Source organism: Solanum lycopersicum, chromosome 2, assembly GCF_036512215.1.
Source record: "Solanum lycopersicum chromosome 2, SLM_r2.1".
NCBI classification, from domain to species: domain Eukaryota; kingdom Viridiplantae; phylum Streptophyta; class Magnoliopsida; order Solanales; family Solanaceae; genus Solanum; species Solanum lycopersicum.
Window position 1 is genome coordinate 46,428,097 of NC_090801.1, and position 17,814 is coordinate 46,445,910.

Consider the following 17,814-nt stretch of genomic DNA (forward strand, 5'->3'; position numbering starts at 1 on the left):
AAAAAATTAATCTTGTCAAAATAATTCATGCTTTATGCAATTTAATAGACAATAGTTAGTCTTAATTTTTTTTTGAATGAAAGAGGTTATAAGTGTCTTTTCAAAATTCTGGTCAAAATTTTCTGACCGTTTAGCATCTCTCATAAATTATATTGATATAAAATTAGAAAAGAGTTGGACTTATTTAAATATGATATATAATAGTATTTAATTACTCTAATTTGTACTTTTTGGTATCTGGTACTTCTTTTTGTATTTGTCGATGTCAGTTAATATGCTTCTATTTATATATTGATGTAGGCCAATGTAACTGAATCACGTTCAATTTGAAACATTAAAATAGATTTTGAATATGTTAAATCATTGAACGAACTAGAGTTTTGTTCAGGGGATTATATCCTACCTATGATTATATGATTTATACACAATTAAGGAAAACTAAATACACACGACTCCCTCATCTTTTGGTTTCCCGATCGAACAATGCAATTAAATAAATAAAAAAATTCAACCAATTGTTGTACCCCATTTTAATTAGGTCAAATAGTATATTAACATATTGATAATTTCTAAATTATATAAATACTTAAAAATGTTCCAACTAATTAGGGCATCTAATATGGTTAAATAATGTCTAAAATTAAAGTCATTTTAAGATCTTACTAAATATAAAATTTTAGATAAGGGTTCAACTAATCTAAAGAAAAGGCATTAAATATTTTTGAAGATCCATTAAAAATGGGTAACCGACTGAACTTGCCTAATGATATGTTATGTATTAAAGCCTAGTATTAGAAAACTTTGAAGTCGATGATTGAAACAATATTTTATAAAGGTTTTTATTTTATTTTATTTTTGTTGAAAGTGAACTGAAGTCAAAAGGATTTTATATTTGTAAAACTTTTATTTGTTTGAAACAAGAAAACTCATTTGAACTTAAGAAGAGATTGAAAACTTTTATCAAAACTAAAGCATGAGAAGTAGTAAAAGCAAAATAAATTAAAAAAGGTGAACTTAACTGATAAAGAAAAAAACTTTATGATAAATCAAAAGGCGTTGGTAAATTATATCTAAAATGCAAAGTAACTGATTTGAAGAGTAAGACAGATTGAGTTATGTTGTTAAACAAATTCTAATATATATATGTATATATATATTAGAAAATTCTAATATAAATAACGAGAATTTAACTTGAGTAAGCTGGAATTCAAGATTGAGCTCGTGGTGACAATTCTCGTTATTTATATTAGAATTTTCTAGGTTATCCTCATCTGTCATTGAAAAATTAAGTTGCACTTAGGGTTGCGATACATCGCCGCGGCCTTATCACATGGTCTTGTTGTCCCTTATTTCGTATTAAAAGTCCCAAGCTAGACACATATACCTAATTTTAAAACATATATACCCAATTTTAAAACACATATAAGATTTAAAACTAACAACATCATATTACTATGTGTCTAGTTTAGAATAAAGAACTTATCCAATCTAAAATTACTTTCTTTAGTCTTGATGCTAATTAACATGTCGACTCTTTTAATTTTTCTTCAGTTTTCAAATCTAGGGTTATGTACTAGTTTCTCTAAAAATAACACAAGTCTTAAGTCATTCACAGAGTATAAAACATCTACTATTTAGTTATAGCATTTTTGTTCACGGGAAAACCAATCTAGAACGGTACAAATTGATACAAGTTATATACCTATAATTTATTCCCCAACAATAAAATATCCAATTATTGTCCTATGACTATCCTAAAATCAGTAGGTCATTATTAACCACAGCTTCATCCATCCATACATAATAAAATACATTCTGACCACATATTGCAAAACATATGCATTTTTTTCTTTACATTATTTCCATCAACACATAAATATAATATAATAGTATCGCCTGCCCATAAACTAAATCATTAATTTTACATACAAGTTTAATTCGTACCTGCACTGGCGGTCGTTTCACTGGTTAGCGATGCCGCCAGTTTCCTTGCTTTTATTTCCTCTTAAAGTTAGGATCTAAAATTGTTAACCCCTATTATTTATTTTAATAAATATGGATAAAGTTGTATAGGGTTTTAAATAAATTTCAGACTTTACCCATTATTATCAACAAAATAAATATATATCATTTGAGAAATCGTAGTTATCAAATAGTTTAAAATGCTTAAATCAACATTTCCAACTAATATAAATTACAGAAAAATCTCAAAAATACGCCTAAACTATTCAAAATAGCTCAAAGTTACCATTAAACTATATTTCAGCTCAAAACTACCCTTCCTATCAAACTATTGGGTCAAAAGTACCCTTATTATTAACGGCACTTATTAAATGTCATGTTGATGTCGTATTGCATGCCAATAAGGTTGCACTGCCATATAGACTAAATCCCTATATTCTAATTACTCTCTCCCCCCTCTCATTTCATTATTTTTCCGAAACGATTCACCCGTTCTCCATTATTTCATGGCTAAGGTTTCACAATTTTCTTCGTGGCTGAGTTTCAAAGTGGATATTCATGGTTGTAGGTTAGTAAATCTTTTTTCTTATTTTATTATGTTTACGATTTCAAAGCATGATAGTCAGGATTTCATAACTTTCCCCTTATTTCGCGGCTAGGGTTTTGTAGCTTTCTTCGAGGCTGAGTTTCAAAGTGGATATTCATGGTAGTTGGTTAGTAAATATTTTTTCTTATTTTATTATGTTTACGATTTCAAAGTAGGATAGTTAGGATTTCACAACTTTTCCCTCATTTCATGGCTAATGTTTCATAACTTTTTTGGGAGTTGAGTTTCAAAGTGGATTTTCGTGGTTGTAAACACAATAAAACAAGAAAAAAGTTTTACTAACCTACAACCACGAATATCTACTTATAAACCCAGTGACAAACAAAACTATGAAACCCTAGCCGCAAAATGAGGGAGAAGGTGTTAAATCGTTTATGTAAAACAATGAAATGAGGGTAAAAAAAAGTAATAAAGATTTAGGGATTTAGTCAATGTGGAAGTGGAACCCTATTGGCGTGTAATGTGGCATCCATGTGGCATTTAACAACTCTAATAAGAATGTCACTTTTGACCCAATAGTTTGAGGGGAAGGATAGTTTTGAGCAGAAATATAGTTTAAGGGTATATATGAGCTATTTCAGATAGTTTAAGGGTAATTTTGACTCTTTTTCTTTTTGCCTATGTGGCAGTGGAACTCTATTGGCGTGCCATGTGACATCCATATGGCGTCCACATAATTTCGTTAATAAGAAGGCACTTTTGACCCAATAGTTTGACGAGAAGGGTAGTTTTGAGCCGAAATATAGTTTAAGGGGTATATATGAACTATTTCAAATAGTTTAAGGGTATTTTAACCCTTTTCCGTATAAAATAACTAGGGGCAACTATTGCGAGGGGTAAAATAGTAATTTTATCCACCACTGAAGATCATGTTCGTTCTCGAACATAAGTAAGAGAAAAGAACGGATAACCGATGTTAATAAAAAGTTGTTATGACCTATTAGTCATTGTACATCTTTCTAAGTGAGTTTTTCATCGAGACAATTCCTTCAAGATCAACTTCTAATAACTGCACTTTCGAATCAAGCTTTGACAGACCCACAAATCGGGAGCTATTACCAAACCAGACACTAACACATGAATTAATTATGAATAAAACCCCTGGACCATAACACGACCATCAAGACAATCTTTCCTCACATAACCAAGATGACATTCTGAATTGATACCGGCTACAACCAGAAGTGAACTTAAACCAACCACCACATACTCATAATGCATAAATCATCGGAGATCTTATCAAGTTTCCTTTTTGACAACTTAAATTTTCCACAAGCTTAAGTTATTAAAATATGATCTTTAGACATTGGGTACTCATCAAGGGAGAATTAAACTTATATTACCCAAGGAAGAACAAGATCAAGTAACCACCCAACAAGAGGTACACCCAAGATGCAGAACCCTCAACAACATTGTTGAATAACTTAATTATTCATACAAGCTCTTCTATAAGTTCTCATAAGCAAGGTCGCGTGTATTACTACTATACAAAAAACACCAAATTGTCATAATACAAATGATACAGTTTGCCCAAGGATCATACCATATCAAGAGGACATAAGAGGATTAGTGTAACAACCTGGAATATTTTTGAGCTAAGACTCGAATTGTTCTTCGTAGTGAGTGATATTTTACCAAGTAATTAAAAATTTGTAACGTGTTAAGGTCACTAGATGTATCACCTTTAGTTCTCAAAGAACTAACTTGGAAATAGAAAAATCTGAAATTCTTGAGGTTTAAGATAAGTATAAGTTTTGGGTCGCCTTGAAATGACCATAACTCCTACCACAAGATGAGTTAGGTGTGCTAATATATAACATAGGAAATATGTTTGAATTATCTTTCCAATTCAACCAATATTTCTAAGTTTCGGGTTCAGATGAGTGAGATATGACCTTTTGAAGTTAGTTTTAAATAAGGAAAATTAGCTGAATACAGTGAAAGGTATTTTGGTATTTTCCTTACCCAATCAGATATAATTCATTTTAAATAAGGTTTTAAGGGTCTAATACTATTAGGTTCAATTTTATAATCCTAATATACACCTAGCTTTTAGTTGAGAGTTCAAGAAGAGAAGGTTCAATTTTATAATCCTAATATACACCTATCTTTTAGTTGAGAATTCAAGAAGAGAAAGAAGATAAAAGAGGACAAAAGAGGCGAAAGAGGAGAGGATCAAGTGTTCATTGCGCTTTTAGTGTTATGTCGTAGATTTTCATCATGACTTTAATCCCTAAGATGTATGTAAGCTTCCATAGTGTTGAGTTTGTTCAATCATACGCCAAACATGTTAATTTCAGTGTAATTTCATTCTCAAAAAGTTGAATGATTTATGTTCTTGATAGGTGTTCTTGGGATTCATTATAAATCATATCTTGTTGGGGTTTTGATGATTTGTTGAGATGAAAGTGATTGTTTGGAGTGTATTTTTAGTGTATTATCGTGTACATAGGTTGGGTAATTGAATCTAAAATACAATTTGAGAAAAGAAATTGATTAAAATCAATTTAGGGTCAGAAAACGAGAGGTGAAATTCGTCGAAAGCTTACCTGGGAAGATACTGGCCCGGCGCACCCCAGATGCGCCCAAGGGGCTGGTAAAGCGCGCCTGCAGAGCGCCCAAATGATGTCTCTGAAGTTATGGGCTATCGCCCTGCACCCGGAACACGTCAGTGTCGCCTGTCCCCATTTCTTTTTCGTCGATTGTCCCGTTTGAGCTCATTCAAAGTGTATCTTCACTCCTTTTGATTCTAAACACTTAAAACTAATTATAAACACTTATAAATCACTGATAACATTAATCATAACCTTTAATTAATAATGCAAATTCAAGTTAAAGTTAATATGAAGTTTTGAGAATTCTTCTAAACCTTTTGAGAGAGTCCCTGTGAGTCCTTCTAAGGAGTCTTCTACAACAACTAGTGAATTTTTTAAAGACTCGAGCAATTGAGTATGAGGATGAAGAGAATTTATTCATGAGTCTACTTTTTTATCATGAGATCCTTCATATCACGAATCATAACTCTTGATTTTCATATTGAAGAAAGTGTTGAGAGTAGAGTTCAAGAATTCTGTTGAGTTCAATTGTGAATTCTTTGAGATCAACTATGAATTTGAAATAATATTTGAGTAAGTAAGTATGAGAATGAGAATATTTATATACATGAGTTAACCCTTGAGTCAAGTTGTTCATGCTCATAACTTTCGCATGAACCCCATTGGTTGAGTACCTTTGAGATGAGTAGTATGTTCAAGTTCTAAGTCTTAAGTATTGAGTTCCTTATCTCTTTTGTGATTATATTTCTTACCACGGAACTATTACATGTTACCCATGAAGTCCTTGAGTTAAATTTTTCATGCCCGTAATTCTACATGAACCCTATAAATCAAACAATCTTGAGATGAGGAGTACCTTTGAGTTCTCGAGTTGAGTAGTCCATGCTCATAATTTCGCATGAACCCTCCAAGTTAAAAATCATGAAATCATCCATAATCATGAGATCATGAACCTTTAATTAATACTTCAATTCAAGGAAAGTTAAGAGTCAAATTTAAAAAATTAAGAAACAAGTCAAAAGAAAGTTTATAAAGTTCTCAAAAGTCTATTACAAGCGTTTTAACTTTGTTTAAGACTAAAGTTTCAAGTCAAAATTAAGAGTAAAGAGTTGCATTCACTTCTCAAAAGTATATAGGGAACTAAGCATTCCCAAAGAATTTATGTTTTCACATTTAAGTTAAGAGGAAACTATGATTTTTAAATGAGTTTTGAGCAAGAAAAGGCAGCATCAATTCCAAAAGAGCTTTTAAATCTATGTGTTAAGAAATTATCTCAACTTAAAGAAAGAAGTTGTTTTAAAAACACATGAGATAAGTATATTTTTAGGAGTAGTATAGAGCACCGATATGGGGATGCGAGATCATAATAACTCAAGTCTCCATAAACCATGTAGTCATCATGGATATTAATAGATCATACTTTTTGGATGATCACACAAGTTAAGCTAGTGGATCCGCTAAGTTAAGAGTTTTATATGACGGCAAAGTATAGAACAGTTCTGGCAGCGTGGGAAAGACGTTGTATCACCACTTAGGCTCATAGTGGTGGTGGTTGGTTAAAGAATCTCCCACAGAAACTATATTACTTTAATGTATGAGTAAAGAAGAGTTTGTTATTGAATTTTCTTTAACGAACTAAGTTATTTTTAATATTTTATAAAGCTTTCTAGATATTGCATGTGTATTCTTTCTTTATATTGAGTTGACTATCTAGTGTTGAGTACACAAAGTCGAATATCATAAATTTGACTTGAGTATCTATTCTTTAAGTTGAACAACTAATATTTGAGTTGAGTATCTTGTCCTTGAGAGTAATTCTTAGTTTAATAAGTCTGAATGGTTTCTAGTATCCTTAAGTGTTTCTTAAGTTGAGTAAGTTCCAAAAGAGATAAGTATGTTTCCATTTCTATCAACTTCAAGCTTATGTTATGCTTTAGATTTCCCTTACATATTAATACATTCCAGGACTGAGCAATTTGTCTTGTATCTTTTGATGATGTAGACATAGGTAATGAGGATCATCAACAGGAGTTCGTTGATACATCAGAGAGTTTGAGTTAGCTATGGTGAGCCTTCTTGCTTCCGGAGGATTTCCTTTGCTTTTCAGTTTAGTCAGGATGTCGTGGGTCTTATCCCGATTTCCATCCTTGTCCGTTAGAGTCTTTATGGATAGTCACTATAGTTTAGGAGTCTGTATTTTTCATTTATTTTATTAAATTTTTTAAAGACTTAAGTTGCCTATTACATGGCGAGTTGAATATATTATTTTATTCGAAGTTATTCATTTGAGTTAAAGATTTGTATTTCGATTTCATGAATTTTGTTCAGTTTTTAAACTTTTGTATGCTAAAGTTAGTCTTCCTCTTGTAGTCAGGAAGCATGAGGGTTCGCTTGGGACCAGGAATGGTCTTCGAGTGTCGGTCACGTCCAGGGTGTAAACTCAAGTCGTGACAATAGGTATATCCAATCCACCGGTAGTGATTCACCGATAGATGTAGAAATACGTGTAGCATAAATAGTAAATCATACTCCAAAGAATGTCCAGTAGAAGAAGGTGGTTCCATAAGAATATACTAAAGCAAGGTAGAATAACACAAGATACTCCTTTCATAATGCTCATATCAAACATTTTCATTCATCTTACTCCTTTTCCTTGATTTTTAGCCACCAACAATCAATCATTCTGGTCTTTATTGAAATAATTCATATACTCGATTTATGAAAACCCTACATACTGTCATAATATTCCATTAAAGATAAAAATGTTGTTACAAACTAACATCATAACCACACCATCCATTTACCTTACTCTCAAACCTTCACGAGTATCAAAGTCTTCTTATCAAACAAATTGTAACCTTAAAAAAATGAACTATTGCTCCATCTCTTTCCATTTGGCATACCATGATAGGCACAGGTCCCACTCAAGGCTGATAGAACTAATTTTAAATCTAATTGTACTCTTCCATGGAGATAAAGTTATTAAATCACACACAATGTCGACTCCACACAATCTTTCACATACAAGATTTCAACTAATTAACATTCAAGCCTCATATATCTCATGCCAAAACCTAGAACAAATTCTAGGTCACTCCAACAATTTTGTATACTATAAGCTCATAATCTTTACTCAGTATCAAATGCATAACAGCCTGTATTGTCTCCTGAACAAAGAAGTTTCAATCCCCTCGATATATTCATTAAACATGTAAAACTGTCGGTCCGCACCATTATATATCCATAAGTTACCTATCATAAGTTTAACAGTCTAGTTCGGAATAACCACATATAATCTTCCAGACATCATTACTTGCAGTCAAATCAAAAGTCAATCTTTATAGAAGTCAAACTATACCGAATTAATGCATATTCATAGTCGTATTATAACTTATATATGAAATCCATGCACTTTCAACTTTGAGCCAAGAGTCTATATGATAGGTCTTATCCCTTAACATATCTTAATTCTGCCCATGACGTAAATTTTAAATACTTTAAATTCTTCATATACCAGACTTTTTTACCTTTCACTGACTTCCTTACCATCATTTGATCAACAACTCATGATATTTTTACCTTATCCTCTAAACAAAAACATTACGTGAAACCCCTATTAGGTAGAACAATCAAAAGTAAGCCAACTCATGATATTTTTACCTTATCCTCTAAACGTAATATTACGTGAAACGCCTCTTAGATAGAACAATCAAAAGTAACCCTATTTAGGACTCAAATTATTTTTAAAGTCCTTCCAAATGCTTCACACTCAATACAATCGATCATTTCTTATCTTACCAATTCATACCTTGAAAAACACACAAGCACAAACGTAAACTCATCGTGAAAAACTTGAATTTTGAATCCAATTATGTAACCAATCCTTTTTTCTATCAACATTAGCTCATACCTTGATGATTTTATGTAACCCAATCCTTTTATGTATCAACATTAGCTCATACCTTGATGATTTTATGAATTAATGTATATTAGATTGTCATTGATCACCTCTCCATCTACTTTAACCATACTCTTTATCAAACTCAAAATCACAAATGAATTTATCATCACATTCGAGTTGAACATCTTTACACTAATTTCTCAAATTTTATCCAATATTTCTTATCACTAATATGATTAACCCGTAACACTGTTATCATAAGTAGAAAAAAATGGATGAAACCACGTGTCTCAAACTCAATTTTCTACTATATGAAAATATATCTTTTGTCCTTGCACTCAAAGTAAATATCTTTGTTCTTGATAACCTCTTTTGATAGACTAATCTACATTATAATAAGTCTTTCCATTGTAGTTATAACTCATTTCAATTCTATTTGAGTGGTGTCCCAACACGTCATACAACTTTTCATGAAATACACTACTTACCAAATAGTAGCAAATCATAACTTTAGATACTCACAAATCGTAAATATAATATGAAATTTAAACCAACAATCCTTACCATATAGTTACATTTCAATCACAATCTATCACAAATCCTTATTAGCGTCATGCTTAGTTAGTGTTCATCATCACCACGAAGTCAACCTTGTAATTAACATGAGACCTCAAACCCTGCTATGCAATCCATCCAAAGGACACACCTAACTTTTTATATGTACTTCCTTTTTAAAATTCATAATTGTCTTCGCACAGTAAACTATTTGAAAATTTTCTTTACCCATGAGATTTTTATTCCGATATCAATCCACTACTTTGAAGCTTACAAAGAAATCACCACTTATTTAAAATCCTCAAGATACCCTTCACAACCTAAACACATTAATACTGTAACAAAGATTCACCACTAAAAGTTTCCTTATAAATAATGGTTAACCCGTCCCTCCGTAGTAACAAGCTAGTTGGTTATGCAAATAAGAATGCAATATCGAATTTTATTATATAATCATGTTTTACAATTGATAAATTCTTGAGTAGTTAGTATTCACGTTTACAAATGACGTATTCATTTTCATATGACACTAGTACCACATGCAAAAGTTTGTTGGATTCACCACTAGAACACATGATACCTACCGAGAAGATTGTACACAAATAGCTCACACATTTCTGTCAATTAAGTAACTACAATGCACCAAAGTGTAATCTATTCCTTCGTAGATCAGATCCATAACTTTAACAAAGTAAGAATTGGTACCATTGTAATAGTCGTATCATGATCCTTTTTATATACACATAATATATAAAATCCCAGTAGAAATTCTAAACTTAATTGATGTAACATTGCTCTCATCATTCTCTAAGCAACCCATTCATTTTATGACAACTTTACTAGCTGTATTTTTCAAGGTTACACTATTCATTATATTGCCATCCTTTTAATCATTCCACTCTCAGTTGTCAATCTACTCCACATATTATCTATACCACACAAGTACTAATTCCACTACTAAAGGACTAGCCAAAAAAAAAAAGAATAACACAAGACGCTCATGAAGTCTCTTAAACCATTGCTCAACCTAATTGTTTATTTATCCTCAAAGGGAATCATCAAACCATAACCTCACACAATTCCTTTGAATCACTGAACATTCTAAATGTGACCACACATCTTGTTACAAGTATATCACTTCAACATTAGTACCATATTAAACATCCAAGGCATGCATGACACCAACTGCTCACATTAGGAACTACGAACGAGTCATCACATAAGTGAGAGAGAATGGAACGAAACGATACCAATCAGAATAGAAAAAGGATGAACGATAGAGATACAAGAAGTGTAGTTTTTTCTTAAAAGTCATTTATATCCTCTAGAAGATAAGTACATACATATCCGTACCAATTCTTGAGACTTTACTTAGACTCGACTTATAAACACGTAAGACCTATGAACCTAGGATCTGATACCATTTTGTCACGTTCCAAAAATGAACATGATGACACTCGTCTTATCCCACCAAGACAAGTCAGCTTTAAACTCAGCCATTACAATAAATGACTCAAAGAATGATTGGAAACCACTATATTTCGTAAAACTAAATGTACTCAACATTATTTATATTCTTGAGAATTGAGAAGTGTTTTAAGGAGGGGAAAAGAAGGAACCACAACTATTATGGAACAATGGTTAAGGTCTAAGATAGTATCTATAATTTTGGTTCCTTTTTGCTAATAGATAATTTCTTATTTTTGTTTGACGAAATTTAGTGGTTTCCATGTTGGTAATATCTAATCGAATATTTACTTTAGGATATATTCCCTTTGTTTTGCATATCTATACAACCAAAGGCTGAATCTTATTTCACTTTGTCAATAATGTTGACATATCTAGACAACCAAAGGCTGAATTTTCTTTCACTTTGTCAATAGTGTTGACATAACCAAAGGTTCCTTGCAAAGATAGAATATTTCTTGAAGCAAATTACGGTACTTTGAATAAAGTTCTTATGAGTATCTATGTCGCCAATTTCGCTAGGAGGGAAATAGATCTCATCTTCTTCCTTAAACCAGGCTTGTCATTTCTAATCAAAGTGATTTTTGCTACATATTAAACATAGATCATGTATGGGGATAGCTTGCATGTGGAACATTAGAGACTTTTGTTCTTGATAAGGTAAAAAGTGTTTTATTAACAGTTATATGTTTGGACAACGTATCTTTTTCTTGCTGATTGAATGGGCTGCAATGAAGAATGATGGGATTTCTCTGTTTTCACTTTGTGTCATAATGTACTAATGTTATTTCCTTGTGTGTAGAACAAGATTTACATACGCTCCCTGATTGCATTTCATGTTTTGTTTTGTTGGTACCTTTTGAAGTTGGTTGATATAAAATTAATGTCTATGGAAAACTTCTATTACAAGGCTCGGAATACTTATTTAAGAGCTATTCAATGTTCATAATCTTAGAGCAACTAAATATATAGAAAATAATAATTGTTATCTGATTCTTGAAATGAAAAAACTTTTGCTCTTGATAAATTTCATTAAATTAAACATAATTCTTAAATATGACCGTTAACATGGCTTTAGTGGAGAACTGTGTCCTCCAATTTTGAGTGTGTACAAGTTAACACTTAAACATGTATAAAATTGAACAAGTAGATAGACTAATCTGTTCTGCATGAAATAATACACATTGAACGCCACATAGGACACAATTTCCATGTAGGGTTTCTATGTAGGATGAATGTATCTTTTGTTCTAATTCATACAAGTTCAAGTGTCTACTTGTGCAAGCACAATAGTCTATGAAATGTACTCTTATTTACCGTATTTGAGTTTTATTTTTCTTTTGAAGGAAAGCCTACCATAGTTGCTTTAACTTTTTTAAAAATAAAAATATAATTTTCTTATATATTTGGTTTATTCTTTCCTTAGAAAAAAAGTTTGGAACTCTATAAATTAAAGGCCCCTCTTCTCGTACCAGACCAAAATAATAGAATCTACTATGTAGTCATTAAAAAGTTTTGTTTATGAGGAGATTATTCTTCTAATAGAGTTAATACTAGTTTTCATGTGTAGGTCAATTGATCAAACCATATAATAATATTATGTTTTTAGTATAAGTTTTTGTCATCTAATTTATCACAAACACGAGTTGCAATTTTAAGCTTCCGTATGACGCCTTTATTTCTTTAGAACAGAATAGTTTGGGGTATTTTTGAGGTTAAAAAATAGTTTTGCGAGAATCAGTGTTAAAAAATAATGGAATCGATGGGTCTTTTCTCAAATGGCAATGACATAGAGGAGTCAAAATTTTAATAGGTAATATAAATAAGTCTTTTCTAAAGGTTAGATATCATATTTGAGCACAAGCTTAGATTCAACTTGCTACTGACTAAAGTGAGATGTAGGGCGTGAATATGAACTACTCTAACACTATGAACCTATTAGACTGAAAAATTCGATGGAGACTTAATTTTTTTGAGCTCGAGTAAGAAAATTACCTTAATCAAAAATAAGAGGTTCTTTAAAAGAGACATCATGCGTCCACACATACTTTTAACCACAATGACAATACATGCAAGAAAACTAGATTTAAAAGTCTAAATTAAAACTAAAAATAGTTGAAACCACATATATTTTGTTAGTTGCAACATAAAATCACACAGTTTAAAATTATTCAAGTAAAGTACTTCAAATGATCAAATTAAAGCAAATCATTTTTATTTTAAAGGAGCTCTTCAAGGAATTCCCTTCCTCTTGCGCTTCCGCTTCGTCTCAGCAATCTTTCCCCATTTTGCTTCCACCTACAAATTCCATCATAACATATATTATTCAAAAAAATATTTGTGGATTAGCAGTGTAAATGTATAATAATATTTTAGCTACCTCAATTTAAGTGTCTCATTACTTTTTTTGTGTCTCAAAAACAGGGGGTTTCTTCTATATTTTGTATAAAGAACTCAAATACAATATAACAATAACCACTTCTCAACTATATTAATAAAACTAAAGTTCAATTACAATTTCAAAAGTTGATGTTACAACTAAAACAATAATAAAAGAACCCAAACAAACATATAGAAATATCAAAAGTAAGACTAGGGGTGTGTTTGGTATGAAGGAAAATGCTTTCCACGGAAAATGTTTTCCTAGAAAATTTTTTCCTGGAAAACAAGTAGATTTTGGATTTATTTTCTCATGTTTGGTTGGTGAGTAGAAAATATTTTCTAGAAATGATTTTTAGTGTTTGTTTTATGCATGAAAATGTTTTTTAAGAAAAATCTTTTATTTTTACTAGAGTAGAAAATAATTTATGAAATTGAAAATATTTTTTAGATATAATTTTTTGGGGGTGTGCGGTGGATGGGTGGGTGGGGTGCGCTGGCGGGGGTGGGCAGGGGTTAGGTGAAAAAATAAATTTTTGAAGTTGAAAATATTTTTTAAAAATATTTTTTTTGGAGGGGGGTGCTGGTAGGGGGTGAGTAGGGGGCTCGCGGGGGGAGGGAGGGAGGAGTTTTAAAATAAAAATATTTTAAAAAACGACCTCAAATTTTTTTTGGAGGGGTGTGGTGTGGTGGGGTGGGGGGCTTGTCAGTGGTTGGTGAGTGGGATGGGGGGTCAGGGATCGGGTGAAAAATATATATTTGAAATTGAAAATATTTTTAAAATTGATTTTTTTTGCCATAAAAAATGTAATTTGAAGTTGGAAAAGAGTTTTAGAAAATGTTTTCCTCAATTTTTAAAGGGAAGTTTCTCCTTAATTTTGAGGAAAATGAGTTGATTTGGAAAACATTTTCCAATACTTTTGTCTCAACCAAACATGAAAAATTGGAAAACATTTTCCAGAAAATGTTTTCATTCATACCAAACACACTCTAGAGATTGATTGGAGGAAGAAGGGAGATGATGAGAACTAGACTTTTATACAACAATAAGTCTTATCTATCTTTCCAACTTCTGTTCCTTTTAATGCATCTCAATTCAAACTTTGTGAAGGTCTTTTGATCTTATTACTTCTTGTTTACCTAATACCTGATTCTGTGATGTCAAGTTCCATGTTGGACTGAGATTGATTCATAACATTTAGTATAGTGATATCATTACTTATAATTTGGCTTTAAAATACTCACTTTAGCTTTAATGAGAGATTTTGGACCAAACATTTTAAGTCTTTCTTTCTTTCTTAAAATTCATGTCAATTCAAACAATATCACATAAATTATGAGAGAGGGAGTACGTTTTTTTCAATTTCCACATTCTATTTAGGATTATACAACAACAACAACATATCTAATGAAATTTAACAACTAAGTCCTGGAGAGAGTAGAATGTACTCAAACCTTACCCAGTACCTCGTGAAAATAAAGGGACTATTTTTAATCAAGCATAGTTTCCAGAATTCTAGTTTAAAAAATATTAAACAATAAAATAAAAATCATCGCCAAACAACCACTAAATTTGAAACAGAGGGAGAGATACTTAAGTACCTGGTAAGCAATGCTACAGAATTGAAACCGTTTAGGGTCATGCAATCTCCTTTTGCAAGTGAGACAAGTAGGATCTCCAGCAATTAAAGAGCCAGACCCACAATGTGGCAGAGGATTCAAAGCAATTATCCATTTCTTGTTGCATTTGTATGGCTGCACATAAAAAATTATATATATCTCGATCACTAACATATAGATGTTAATTATGTAAAAAAGAAAATAATAAATATTTGTTCTAAGACTATATATACATGTGTGAAATGATCAATCATTGTGCAACCGAAAGAAAAACATGTAATGACCTGTTTAGTCGTTTTGAGCAGCAGATTTTATTTCTGGAAAAACAGGCTGAAATGACGGAACCCGCGACGGACCGTCATGGGCACGACGGACCGTCGAGTGTTCTCGTTTCAAAACACTTAGAAATTCTTAAATTGGGTACTGAAAATCGACTCTCTGAACTTCGTGACGGAATGGCAGGACGGACCGTCACAGAGCCTTCAGTGAAAATCCATTCTCTGAACCTTGCGACGACCTGTAGGACGGACCGTCGCAGGCATGACGAGCCGTCGCAGGTTGCGTAATCCCAGTCTGGGTCGGATTTCTTTATACGTTTTAAGGGACGTTTTTGACTATTCCTGCTTTAATTATAAAGTTAGTGGGTTAATGTTAATAAGTCTAATTACTTGGGGGTTAAAAGAGGTAACCTTAAGTTAATTAGTGGGTTATTATTGCCATCTTTTATTCTCAATTATATACTAATTAGGGTAAAAGAAAGAGGGTTTGAATAAAGAAAATAGAAAGAACAAAGAGAGAGAGAGAGAGAGGATCGAACAGGGAGAGAAGAAGAACAAAGCTTTGGGAATTTGCTTGCTTGATTTCTAATCTTCGGTGGAGGTAGGTTATGGTTTTCATGCTATTCGTAGTAAACTCTTAATAGCGAATGATATGTGTTAGTAGTATTGTGAACCTTCTATATGCTTAATTGTATGCTTGCATGAATGATTTGATTATGTAATTATGAATAAATAAGCATGATGAAGCTATTGAATCCCAAATCTTGAAAAGAAACCCTAATCTACTTTGTGAATGATGATGCCTTGGTATAAAAGAAGGCTTGATGAATGAAAGTAGTGAGATTAGGCGATCAGGTGCCACGTTCCGGTACCAGGATAGTATATGAGGATCGGAGTGTCACGTTCCGACACCAGGATAGTATATGGATCGGGTGCCACGTTCCGGTACCAGGATATAATATGGATTGGGTGTCACGTTCCGACAACAGGATAGAATATGGATCGGGTGCCACGTTCCGGTACCAGGATAGTATATGAGGATCGGAATGTCACGTTCCGACACCAGGATAGTATATTGAGGAGCGGAGTGTCACGTACTGACACGAGGGGAATAAAGATAATGAATCTTGAAAGTGTTAATATATTCAATCTAATGAACCGAATTCCCAAATGAGTGTGATGAGGAGGTGTGAGTCCTCATTGATGTGCTTGGTGTTGTAACCAAGGGTTATGGTAACTGTAAATGTTGCATGCTAAGGATATTAGTTGATTTTATGATATTGCTTAATATATACTATTTTCTATTTTGAGTTGGCCGATGATATCTACTCAGTACCCGTGTTTTGTACTGACCCCTACTTTTATGTTTTCTTCTTTATTATTTGTGGAGTGCAGCAAACGTGCCGTCGTCTTCGACTCAACAGTAATTCAAGCCAGTCTTTACTACACCGGAAATTCAGGGTGAGCTAATGCTTCTAGCTTGGACTGGATCTTCTTCTTCAAGTCTTGATGCCTTGAACTTCCGGCATGGACTAGCTTCTTATGTATTTTTAGCTTCTTAGACATTTTTAGTTAGTAATTTGATCATAGATGTTCTTGTGATAATGACTTCCAGATTTTGGGGGAATAATAGTTATTGAATTGGTTTTTATTTAATGAGCTTAAGTCTTCTGCATTATTTTCTGTTGATATACGTTGAAATGATAAGGTTTAGATTGGTTGGTTCGCTCACATAGGAGGGTAAATGTGGGTGCCAGTCGCGGCTCGGTTTTGGGTCGTGACAAAATAATTTGAAGTTTAACTTCAAATGAAAATGTCTGAATTTATATATGACTAAAGTTCAACAAAAAAATAGCTGAACTTCATCTATAAGATCAACCATATGGATCTAAAGTTCTAAGAGAAAAAGATTAAACTTTAGTCATTTTGTTCAAGCTCAACTCCAAACACAATATGACTTAATTAGTGGATCCAAATAGATATGGCTCAAGAAATGAGCTAGTAAAACACTTGCATTTAGACAAAAGGCTCCTAAAAAATTAGTAGTCGTTTTACGAATTTTATTATCACTTAAAACAGATGATTATAATAAAAAGTACAAAATTTATGTATGTATGTATGTATGTATAAAAGCCTAGTTGCTTTTATAATAAATATTTTACAACTTTGAATTAAAAATCTCAACTTTTATATTAATAAACAAAACTTTTACAACAACATCCAAAATAATAACAACTTATTAACATCTCATTAACTTATATTAATTATCATTTAAATGTTTAAATAAATCAATGTCTGGAGCATCAATTCATAACCAATATATGTAATCTTCTTTCATTTCTAGTTGTCACTATCTATATCAATTTAAATTTACCTGAATTAGTTTGTATTCAATCTACTTCTTCATCTGCTCAAGAGGAACAAGGTCTTTGTAAACATGTCGATAAATCTTTAGCTGGTCATGATCATTGTGTTTGTTTGTAGAGATGC